We start from the raw sequence: 10,000 nt of genomic DNA, 5'->3' as shown, positions 1-10,000 counted from the left end.
TGTTCGCACTGTTTTCCTCTTCTCCTTCCCCTTAACACTCATTACTTTCTTGGGACTCATTATGAAAGCTAAAAAAGCAATTAAAAGCACTGAAAATCACTAAATCACAACGAATGCTGATCGCGCGTTGTCTGAGTGACGCTCTCGAGAGAACTGATGCTTCCCGAACAAGCGAGAGTGGCCGAGATGGCGCGATCATCACAAAGCCCATGCGGTCGTCACGTGTTCGGCTGGTCGAGTACCGAATTTTTGGTCGAGCACCGCAGCAAAAATTTCTCGAAAATTTTGGTCGAACTCCGAATTGTTCGAGTATAGAGTCGTTCGACTACCGAGGTATCACTGTATAGATTTGTTCCGACACAGAGACTTACCTCGAAACACTTTCTTAGGAGATACCGGAACCTCCTCTCAAACGACCAGAGTTTTGTGTAGTTTACCCTACTCCCATTTTCTATAGTGGTAGGCCTACCGGGGGAAAACGTGACCCGAGGGCAATGCCCAGGGTAGGCCACATGTTAGCCAGGTCGTCTTCTTCAGTAAGTTTTCTGGTCGCGTCGTGTTATCACACGCCGCTCCTCAATTCTCAGTGCGAACCCCTTTGTGTTCATCACCACGTGGTTACCACATGGACTTTACTTTCTTTACGAGTGATTAGTGCTATTGCTGTGTGCTTTTACTTTCGTTCTTCTGTGCTTTTATTGGCGTTTTAGTGCTTTCTTTCCTTTGTGCTTGTATCTAGCAAGCTTTGTGTTGTGCTATGGAGCATGCTCGCCGTTGTCCTGGGCCTAGACCCGGGAAATCGTGTGGTGCTTTCTTGTCGAAGCCTGATGTGGATCCCCATTCTTTGTGTACCTCGTGTAGAGGTAAAGCGTGTTCGCCTTCGGACACGTGTCCGGAATGTGATGGCTGTAGCGAGGTCCAATGGGTGAAATTTGGAACAAAGAAGAAGAAGGCTACGAAGCGATCTCCAAGGAAAACAAGTTTTTCTTCCCCTGCGACGTCTGCGGGCGAGGGATCATGTAAGGTTCCTTCTTCTTCCCCTACCCAGAGTTCGGGACGAGGTAAGTCGGTGAAAGGGAAAAGTTGGTGCCTCTTTCCCAGGGGATTGATGTTGCGGGTGATTCTTCTATGTTCATGGCGGATCAGGCGCCTGTAAGTGTGTTTAGTGGGGGTCCGAGGGACGTTGCTCTCGCACGTGGGGAGCGCGTCTCGGTGGAGGACCCCATGTGGAATAATAATGTGCCTTTTTCCTGGGTGGATGTCTCAGGCGCTTCGGCTGCGGAAGGTGCCGTCGTTAGAGAGGATTCCCCACAAGAAGATCCGCTGGCATGGGGTGTACCAAGGACTTCCCCTTCATGGCTCATCAGTCATCGTTGGTGCCGCCTACGTCAGCAGTTCCGGAGAGTTTTCTGCAACCTTCTACGTCCGGAGTACGACGTAGTCCCAAGAAGCCTCCGTCCGGTACGCAGTCGAGGTACACAGGCAAGTCAGACTCGTCGGGCTCGTCGAGTGAGGAACGTCGGAGGAGATGTAGGAGGAAGAGAGATCGATCTGTGAGGAGGAACTCCCCTTCGCGGTCTCCCACAGGATCTAAAGACAGGAGAGGAAGCTCTCGTTCACCTCCAAGTAAGAGCAGGAGACCTAGTTCTCCGCAAGGAACATGTGTCTTCGTTCCAGACAACAAGCTGAGGAACCTGACAAAGACCTCAAGCTTGATAGCAAAGCGAGCAGGAGACAGTCCTCCTAGAAGGGCCTCCAATAGCCTCGCTATGGCGTCAGCCGATGAGCGGAGGGCCTCGTCTGGTAGGCATAAGTCCCGTCCTAGAGCCACTCAATCCGCCCAGCGGAGGGAGTCGTCTCCTAGGACGGGCAGCCTCGACAGGTCTCCCCATCGAGATGATAGACGAGGACGAGCTCCTCCGTCGAACTATTTCACGGAGGAGCCCGTCCCTTCGTCGAGGGACTCGAGGAAGAAGGAGCCTGCCGGCGAAGAGGATAGGAAGAACCGAGGGTCCCGTAGAAGCGGAGGTGCGCGTGATCACGCCTCTCTCCAGCGTAGGACGGAGGAAGTGGACGACGAGACTACGTTGCCGACGGAGGACTCCGCATTTAGGATGGTGATCTTGATCAGAGGCTACAACAATTTGGTAGAGCCCATCCTACAAGAGGAGGAAGTGTGGACCTCCGGGTTAAACTAGTTCTTAGCAGCACCCGCTCAGAAGAAATCCTCGTTAGCCCTTCCGGAGGCCAGAGACGTGGGGGTAGGCAGAATCCACATTGACAAGGGTGTAGCCCGCAATAGTGACTCTAGTAAAAGCTATAGTGCGGCTAAACTCTTGCAGGGACAAGTCCCAAAGCTAATATTATACGTTGGAAGGAAGACCGCACGGGGCAAGCAAGATGGAGGAGGCCCTGGACATCCTATGCCAAGGCTACTCCGACGAAAGGGCGTCATCGGCTCCCACCTTCTTCTCCCAGTCCGAGTCCGTGATGATGGAGGAGATGTCAAAGGACCTGGTCAATGTCGCCTTGTGGTTGGATTGGTGGGCCACCACCTTAGTGGGCTCTCAGATTCCAACAGACTCGATGGAGCCGGCCAAACGTGAGGCTCTGAACGAGTTGTTGGGATCAGGTAGCTGTGCCCTGAAGTTTCTGACGTTCCAGTCCTTGGCTCTCCGCGAACTGGGTACTGAGGAGAAAAGACGCTTTGGTTAAGAACCTGCCAGTGAAAATCCCCGACAGGGAAGTTAGAGCCCTGCGGAACATCTCCCAACTAAAAAGGCAGAAGAGCTGACGGAAAAGATGGTTAAAAAGAGGGAATTCGCCGTACATAAGCCACAGTTGGCGAGACGACCCGTATTCAGGAGACCTGTGGCAGAAGCGCCCTCGACTTTGCGATCTGCCCCAACGCAAGGAAGGCGAGAACCTTCATCAGGACAATGGTCCCAATCAGTGAATCCCTCCCGAAGGGGACCTCCTTCAACTCCTCCAACCTACAGGAGTGCGTACTCATCCTCCAGAAGAGGACGGGCAGGCTGGTCAGCCCGTAGAAGATAAGGCAAGAGGCCCCCCCTCCCCTGCCCAAGCCTCAGGTAGGGGGATGCTTCAGACACTCTTGGCAAGCATGGAAGCTCCATGGAGCAGATCTGTGGACAGTAACGGTAGTGAAGGAAGGCTACAGGATTCCATTTCTGGAAGACCCGCCTCCGCTGATTCCAGCAAGTCAGGCGGACTGGTTGGTTCCCATGTGTTAGGTTGTTTGACTTGGAAACAACCTAGTTTAAATTTTTTTTGAACTCCCCTCTTTTTCTTTGTCAAGGCGGGTGCCTTGTTTACTTATGTCACGTTGTGACTGACTATAGTCAGTCAGGTTTGGGAAGCCAGATGGACAGGTTTTGGTGATGCAATCGAGAAAGAGCAGCAAACACAGCTTTGGAGTATCTTCTAGTTGATGGTGACTTGTCCTCAACCTAGCCCTCGAGGTCGAGATGGTTTTTGAAGAGTTATTCTTCGGTGGCAGCAAAGTGGCTGTCGTATCGACACTGTCGTGGTCGTTCCCGTAGTGTTCGATGGACGTCCTCGAGGATCAGGGATTGTTTGTGGATGTTTCCATGTTGGAAGAGCCAGTGTATGGGCTCGTCTTTATTTTATTAATAATGAGAAAATTCTCTTATTAATTTTTCATTGCTGCTGCTTACTGTGTTTTTTGTGATCAGCCAAGGATATCGCGCCTGCCGTCTCTGTCAGCGAATTCAGTATCTCTGAACCTCTATGCCATAGGGTCGGCAAGAGTTGCCCGTTTGGGCAGAATGATCCATACCTTAGGAGAAGGTACTCCATAGGATCATCGACGGCTTCTTCAGTCGATCCTTTCTTGTAAGGAAGTATCTGAGTCGGGAGTTCCGTAGTCGACCTCTCAGCCCTGATCAAGTTTGTCGAACAAACTTCGTCCAGCGTAGAACAGCAGAATCGATCAGACTGGTAACGAGGCGACAGGACTCCTTAAACCCTGGATCGGAAGGACGGGTACTTTCAGTTCCCATTCCATCCATCTTCCAGGGAGCTCGTGGAATTCAGCCTAGACTGCAGGTATTCCTGCTTATGATGCAGTGTGGCGATCCCGCCGTGGCATCGCAGGTTTTTATCCCCAGAGAACTCTCCCTGCTTTCCTCATGGCCGCTCAGGTGCAGGCTTCCGCCTCCTTCGCTTTTTGGAGGGCTGGTCAACTCCGGTAGGCTCGGGTTCGACCTTCTTCAGCGCCGGGACAAGCTTCCGGATGCTTACCATGAGTGTGGGTTCATGGTATTTTGCTAGGAGCCTTCTCTCTTCTGCCTCAACATCTGGAGTATCTGGCCATGATATTGAGTCAACGGCCTTACCACGTTGGAAACCCCGCTTCTCGTCCGTCCAGCGAGGTTAAGCAACGTCGGTTCTGGTCTGTACTTGGATGGGTGACCACCTAGGGACGCCAGATTCTGTTGCCACCTCCTCCGAGCCTTCCTTTCAGTTGACTGTGGCAAGGCTGAGGAGAGTCGCAGTACCTGTTCTCAGTCAAGCAGAGCTTTCAGCCCTACCTAGGAACGTTTCCTAGTTCTCCTTTCCTCATTGACCCGTCTATAGTTCCGAACGGTCGCCTCAGGATAAGTTCCATGTGGGCCGGTCCAAGTTCCGGTGGTTTCAGGCAACGATTAACCGGACTTCCTGGCCCCTATGGGACCAGCGGAACTATTAGACCTGCAATGGGTGTTGACCTATGGAACCTCTTGATGGGAGTGGATATTCTCGTCCTTTCCCCACATTCTTGATGCTGTTCTCGGACTCGTCAAAAAATTGGGGGGGGGGTGCATGTTCCGGTCCAGGCCTATGGTCAGGACCTGAAGGATACCTCTCGATCATTCAGGCAGACTTAGGGGCCGTAGTCTGGCCCCTCTACAGATCCTACAGCTCCTGCAGAGTCGCTCCGTGCGCGTCGACTTCATGATTCTGGCATGCTCTAACCAGTAGGGGACGCATTTTCACACCTTCACATCTTGCAGTACAGATACCGAGATGATTGAGATACTCTCAATACCACCATCGGCTCTCTCATTCTAGGCAGAGGAATGTTCTCTCCGACTATCCGAGCAGAGCCTCGTAGAGAGAGTGTACCTGGGGGTCTTTGGCCTTGAGTAACCAGCAAGTCCTGGTCTGGGGGACCTGATCGCGACAGCTTGGAACCTCAAGCTTCCGCTGTTCTTCCCCCCCAGTCTCAGACCCTGAGACTCTGGCAAGATGCATTCCGGTGATGGTGGGACAACTTCGACGCCTGCGTCTTCCCTCCTTTTTGTCTGTGGAGAACGGGTCTCAACAAGACCAGGTTGTCTGTCAACCTTTCAATGGGAGAGCTCCACTGGGACTATGCGCAGAACGGTTTCTGGACCCTCTGCTTCCCCTGACGGAACTCCCGGGAGAGCTTCTCCCACGGCACAGACTACTCAAACAACCGCACTGCAACATCTTTCACGAACCGGGGCGTCGCTTCGGCTTCATGCCTGGAGACACTACGCCTCCTCCTCAAGAAGAGACAACCCGCTACAGTCGCGGGACGGAGGTCGCGTCATCTGCGATAGTCATCCGCAGGGGTCTTCCAGGCGAAGTAAAGAGTCTTCGGTGGTTGGTGCTGTGGGAGATATACCTCTTCCCTTGAGGCCTCCTCTCCAGCAATAACGTTCTTATTGCCTTTCGGCGGGAGGAAACTCCTTTCCGCTCTCGGCAATGAAGCCTGTCGCTCAGCCTTTCCCTGACCTTCAGGCTTAAAGGAATAACTTTTTCCTGCCCGCTGGATCTTTCCTCGCTCATGCGAAGCTACGATCGTCCCTGCCCTAGTCGGAGTGAGACCTCCAACTTGGAGCATGGCTCGGACTTTTTAGTCCCTTAAGAGATCTTCTCGACCCTTTATGACAGGCCTCGGATTGTATTCCGTCTTGGGTCTCCTGCTCACTCTGGCCGCGGCCAGTGTGTAAGCAATCTTCTTGGTCTCGTACGACTCCGCCCTTTCTAAGGAAGAGGGGGAGGCAACATTCAGGTTCGCTCCTGAGTTATTGGCTAGACTCAGAATCTTGGGGTCCCGGCCCTTCGGTCCAACTCCTTCAAGATTTCGAGTCTCCATTCTGTATCTGATGTCCCAAAACCTTCTCTTTCTTGCCAGTAAAGGAATCGAGAGGTTAGCTTTGGGATCAGCTGCAGTTTGTCCTCAGTTGCAGCCAATTTGGGAGCACAAGGAGGACACGGGGGAGAGTCACCAGTATACCTCTTCAGCTCGGACTCAAGGACATTCATCTCGACCTGTCTCCAGACCCTCCCCCGTCACGTCGCCCTACAGCACGATGTTGGATACATCGCAACGTCCCTCGCCTTCGAGTAATACTACTCTGTGACGCAGGTGCTACAAGCTGGAGTCTGGAAGCGTCTAATGACCTTCGCAGCCCGCTTCATGCAGGGCGTGACCCACAGGAGTTTCGATACGTTTTCTATTGCTCTGTGGTGGCTACACAACAGCTGGTCTAACCTCAGGCTCCTTTTTGGGCAGGTAGCATAAGGTTGAGGGCATTGTTATCAGGTTTTAGTCTGCATGAACGAAAGAAGTATGTCTGGCCCTTATTTCTTTCTTCATCATCCCTTCTACGGGGAAGCAGCATCCTGGTCTCTGCATAGCTGACCTCGAACCTCTGCAGGTAAACCATGCTTCCTTGTGTTCCGAGTATTGAGTCAATACTGTCGCGTCCCCCATACCCTGACGAGGTGGTATTGGGAACGTCCTAACCCAGAGTTCCTTCTGGAACTCCAGGTCAACTGCCTAGGACGGGTCACACTTCTTCCTTCACACACAAGCTTACGTAGGCCACACGGTTCCTTGCGGAGCAAGGAACTTGTGAGGTGCAGGGACTCCTTTTCTCGAGTGCGATTCACTCGGATTCTGAGTCCCCGGGTAAAGCCAAAGCCAGTATGGCTGGGGACTTTCCACCCTACCTAAGGGGTAAGTCACCCAATGTAAATAGCGTGGTTTGTATTTCGGTTACGGAACAAATGACAAATTCGAAGATAATTTGTATTTTTCCTAACCATACAAACCTTAGCTATTTACACATATTTGCCCGCCAGCCCTGTCCCCCAAGACAAGTCCTACCTCTAAGTGAAAGTGAGCATTCACCTGTGTGTGAAGGGGGGAGGGGTAGCTAGCTACCACTCCCCTACCCCCCACCCGCTAACTAGCGCGGGGGGTATTACACCCTCGTTAAATTCTAATGGCTCGCCATTTCAGCTGCGCTAAAAGGTAAACCCAATGTAAATAGCTAAGGTTTGTATGGTTAGGAAAAATACAAATTATCTTCGAATTTGTCATTTTTTTATTTACTTTGAATTTCAGTAAACTGTATTTGTAATTTTAAATGTTAACTGGTTTTGTGGTAACGATCATTTATGTCACTGTGCTTCCCATTACCTGTACTCATTGTAATTATTGTACAGTATATGATTTATTTTTGTATAATAAACTAGGTTAAGGTACTTAAGTGTTTTCTGTTTTACCCACCCATTTGGTTGTTGCAGTCCATCAGTTCATTCCAGTCCTAATTCTTGTAGTATTTTAAAAGAACCTGATGAACCATTAAGGCGGTTCATAACAATGGCGACCGTGACAGGATCGGATCTGTTTTGGCTGGTGGTTCTGTGACATCTTTGGGGGTGGGTGAAAGAGTAATCTGGAAAAAAAATTTCATGTAATTATTTTTTTTTTGAGTGTGGAGGTGTTAGGTTGTTTGACTTGGAAACAACCTAGTTTAAATTATTTTTAAACTGCCCTCTTTTTCTTTGTCAAGGCGGGTGCCTTGTTTACTTATGTCACGTTGTGACTGACTAGTCAGTCAGGTTTGGGAAGCCAGATGGACAGGTTCTGGTTATGCAGTCGAGAAAGAGCAGCAGACACAGCTTTGGAGTATCTCCTAGTTGATGGTGACTTGTCCTCAACCTAGCCCTTGAGGTCGAGATGGTTTTTGAAGAGTTATTCTTCGGTGGCAGCAAAGTGGCTGTCGTATCGACGCTGTCGTGGTCGTTCCCGTAGTGTTTGATGGACGTCCTCGAGGATCAGGGATTGTTTGTGGATGTTTCTATGTTGGAAGAGCCAGTGTATGGGCTCGTCTTTATTTTATTAATAATGAGAAAATTCTCTTATTAATTTTTCATTGCTGCTGCTTACTGTGTTTTTTGTTGATGACTATTGTTAATTGTGTTTTTTTATTTACTTTGAATTTCAGTAAACTGTATTTGTAATTTTAAATGTTAACTGGTTTTGTGGTAACGATCATTTATGTCACTGTGCTTCCCATTACCTGTACTCATTGTAATTATTGTATATAATTTATTTTTGTATAATTTTTGTATAATAAACTAGGTTAAGGTACTTAAGTTTTTTCTGTTTTACCCACCCATTTGGTTGTTGCAGTCCATCAGTTCATTCCAGTCCTAATTCTTGTAGTATTTTAAAAGAACCTGATGAACCATTAAGGCGGTTCATAACACCATGGATCCGGCGAAAAGGACAGCACTGGACGAAGAAGTTTCCACAATGTTGCAGAAAGGAGCCTTGGAGACAGTGAATTTTCCGGGTCCATGGTTCTACAGTCGCCTGTTCTTGGTAAAGAAAGCGACAGGAGGGTGGAGACCAGTAATAGACCTGTCAGCCCTCAACAAGTATATTCAGAAGACCACCTTCAAAATTGACACCCCAAGAACAGTCATGGCGTCCTTGAGGGAGGGAGACTTTATGATATCCATAGACCTCAAGGACGCCTATTTCCAGATTCCTATTCACCCAGCAAGCAGGAAGTTTCTCCGGGTGAAGTGGGGTGCCCAGGTTTTGCAATTCAAGGCCATGTGCTTCGGACTTTCCACGGCGCCCCAGGTATTCACGAGGGTGTTTACGACAGTCTCCGTATGGGCCCACGAACGGGGGATTAGTCTAATCTGATACCTGGACAACTGGTTACTCCTTTCGTCCTCAAAGGAAGTCTTGAAGCAACAGGACGAAGACCTTCTGCAATTATGCAAAAATCTGGGCATCACAGTCAACCTGGGAAAAATCTCAGTTGATCCCGACCAACAGGATGACTTACTTGGAAATAGTGCTGGATTCATTACAGGTCAAGGCTTTTCCATCTATAGACAGGCTGAACAACCTGGACCAAGTTCTCCGTCCCTTCCTTCTAGGACATCCCAGAAGGGCGAAGGATTGGCAGAGGTTGGTAGGACATCTGGTGTCCCTAGAGAAGCTAGTTCCACACGGGAGGCAGAACCTAAGATTAGTTCAATGGAATCTAAAAGAGAATTGGAACCAGAGAAGTTCCTCAGACAAAGTTGTTCCAGTTCTTCAGGAAACCAGGCAAGCTCTAGAGTGGTGGCAGGATCGGACACACACTCTAAAAGGGATGCCATTGTCCGCCGAACCTCCGGAAATCTTTCTGTTTACGGACGCATCGAAGGAGGGATGGGTTGCACATTTTTGGGAAAAGACAGCGAAGGGAAGATGGACAGAAAAGGAAAAGTCCCTACACATCAATGTCCTGGAGATGAGGGCGGTCCAAGAAGCCTGCAAACACTTCACGAAGGATCTGAAAGGGAACTCAGTGGCTCTGATGTCGGACAATGCAACCGTGGTGGCATGGGTAAAGAAGGAGGGAGGACTGAAGTCGAAGGAGTTGTGCGATCTTACCCTACAGGTCCTGAAGTGGGCAGAAAAGGAGGAAGTCAACCTGACGGCAAGATTCATTCCGGGGAAGAAGAACGTCCTGGCAGACGGCCTCAGCAGAGTGGGACAAGTAGTGGCGACAGAGTGGTCCCTGCATCCACAAGTGGCAAGCTACGTCATTCAGATGTGGGGATCCTCTGTAATGGATCTGTTTGCAACAAGGTTGAACGCGCAACTCCCCGTATTCTGTTCTGTCCCAGACCCGAAAGCAGCAATGGA

General features: G+C 50.1%; 1 protein-coding gene and 1 pseudogene across 2 annotated transcripts in view; both read left to right on the top strand.

Annotated features, from left to right (window-relative positions):
* Positions 1–10,000, top strand: part of Dhx15 (DEAH-box helicase 15) — a 251,776-nt gene that overhangs the window by 15,618 nt on the left and 226,158 nt on the right. The gene's annotated exons all lie outside the window — the stretch shown is intronic.
* On the top strand, positions 4,366–4,484 carry LOC137640360 (5S ribosomal RNA; annotated as a pseudogene).

The sequence above is a fragment of the Palaemon carinicauda genome, chromosome 4 (assembly GCF_036898095.1).
Source record: "Palaemon carinicauda isolate YSFRI2023 chromosome 4, ASM3689809v2, whole genome shotgun sequence".
In the NCBI taxonomy this organism is placed as follows: Eukaryota; Metazoa; Arthropoda; class Malacostraca; order Decapoda; family Palaemonidae; genus Palaemon; species Palaemon carinicauda.
This window is presented reverse-complemented; position numbering and strand designations above follow the sequence as displayed.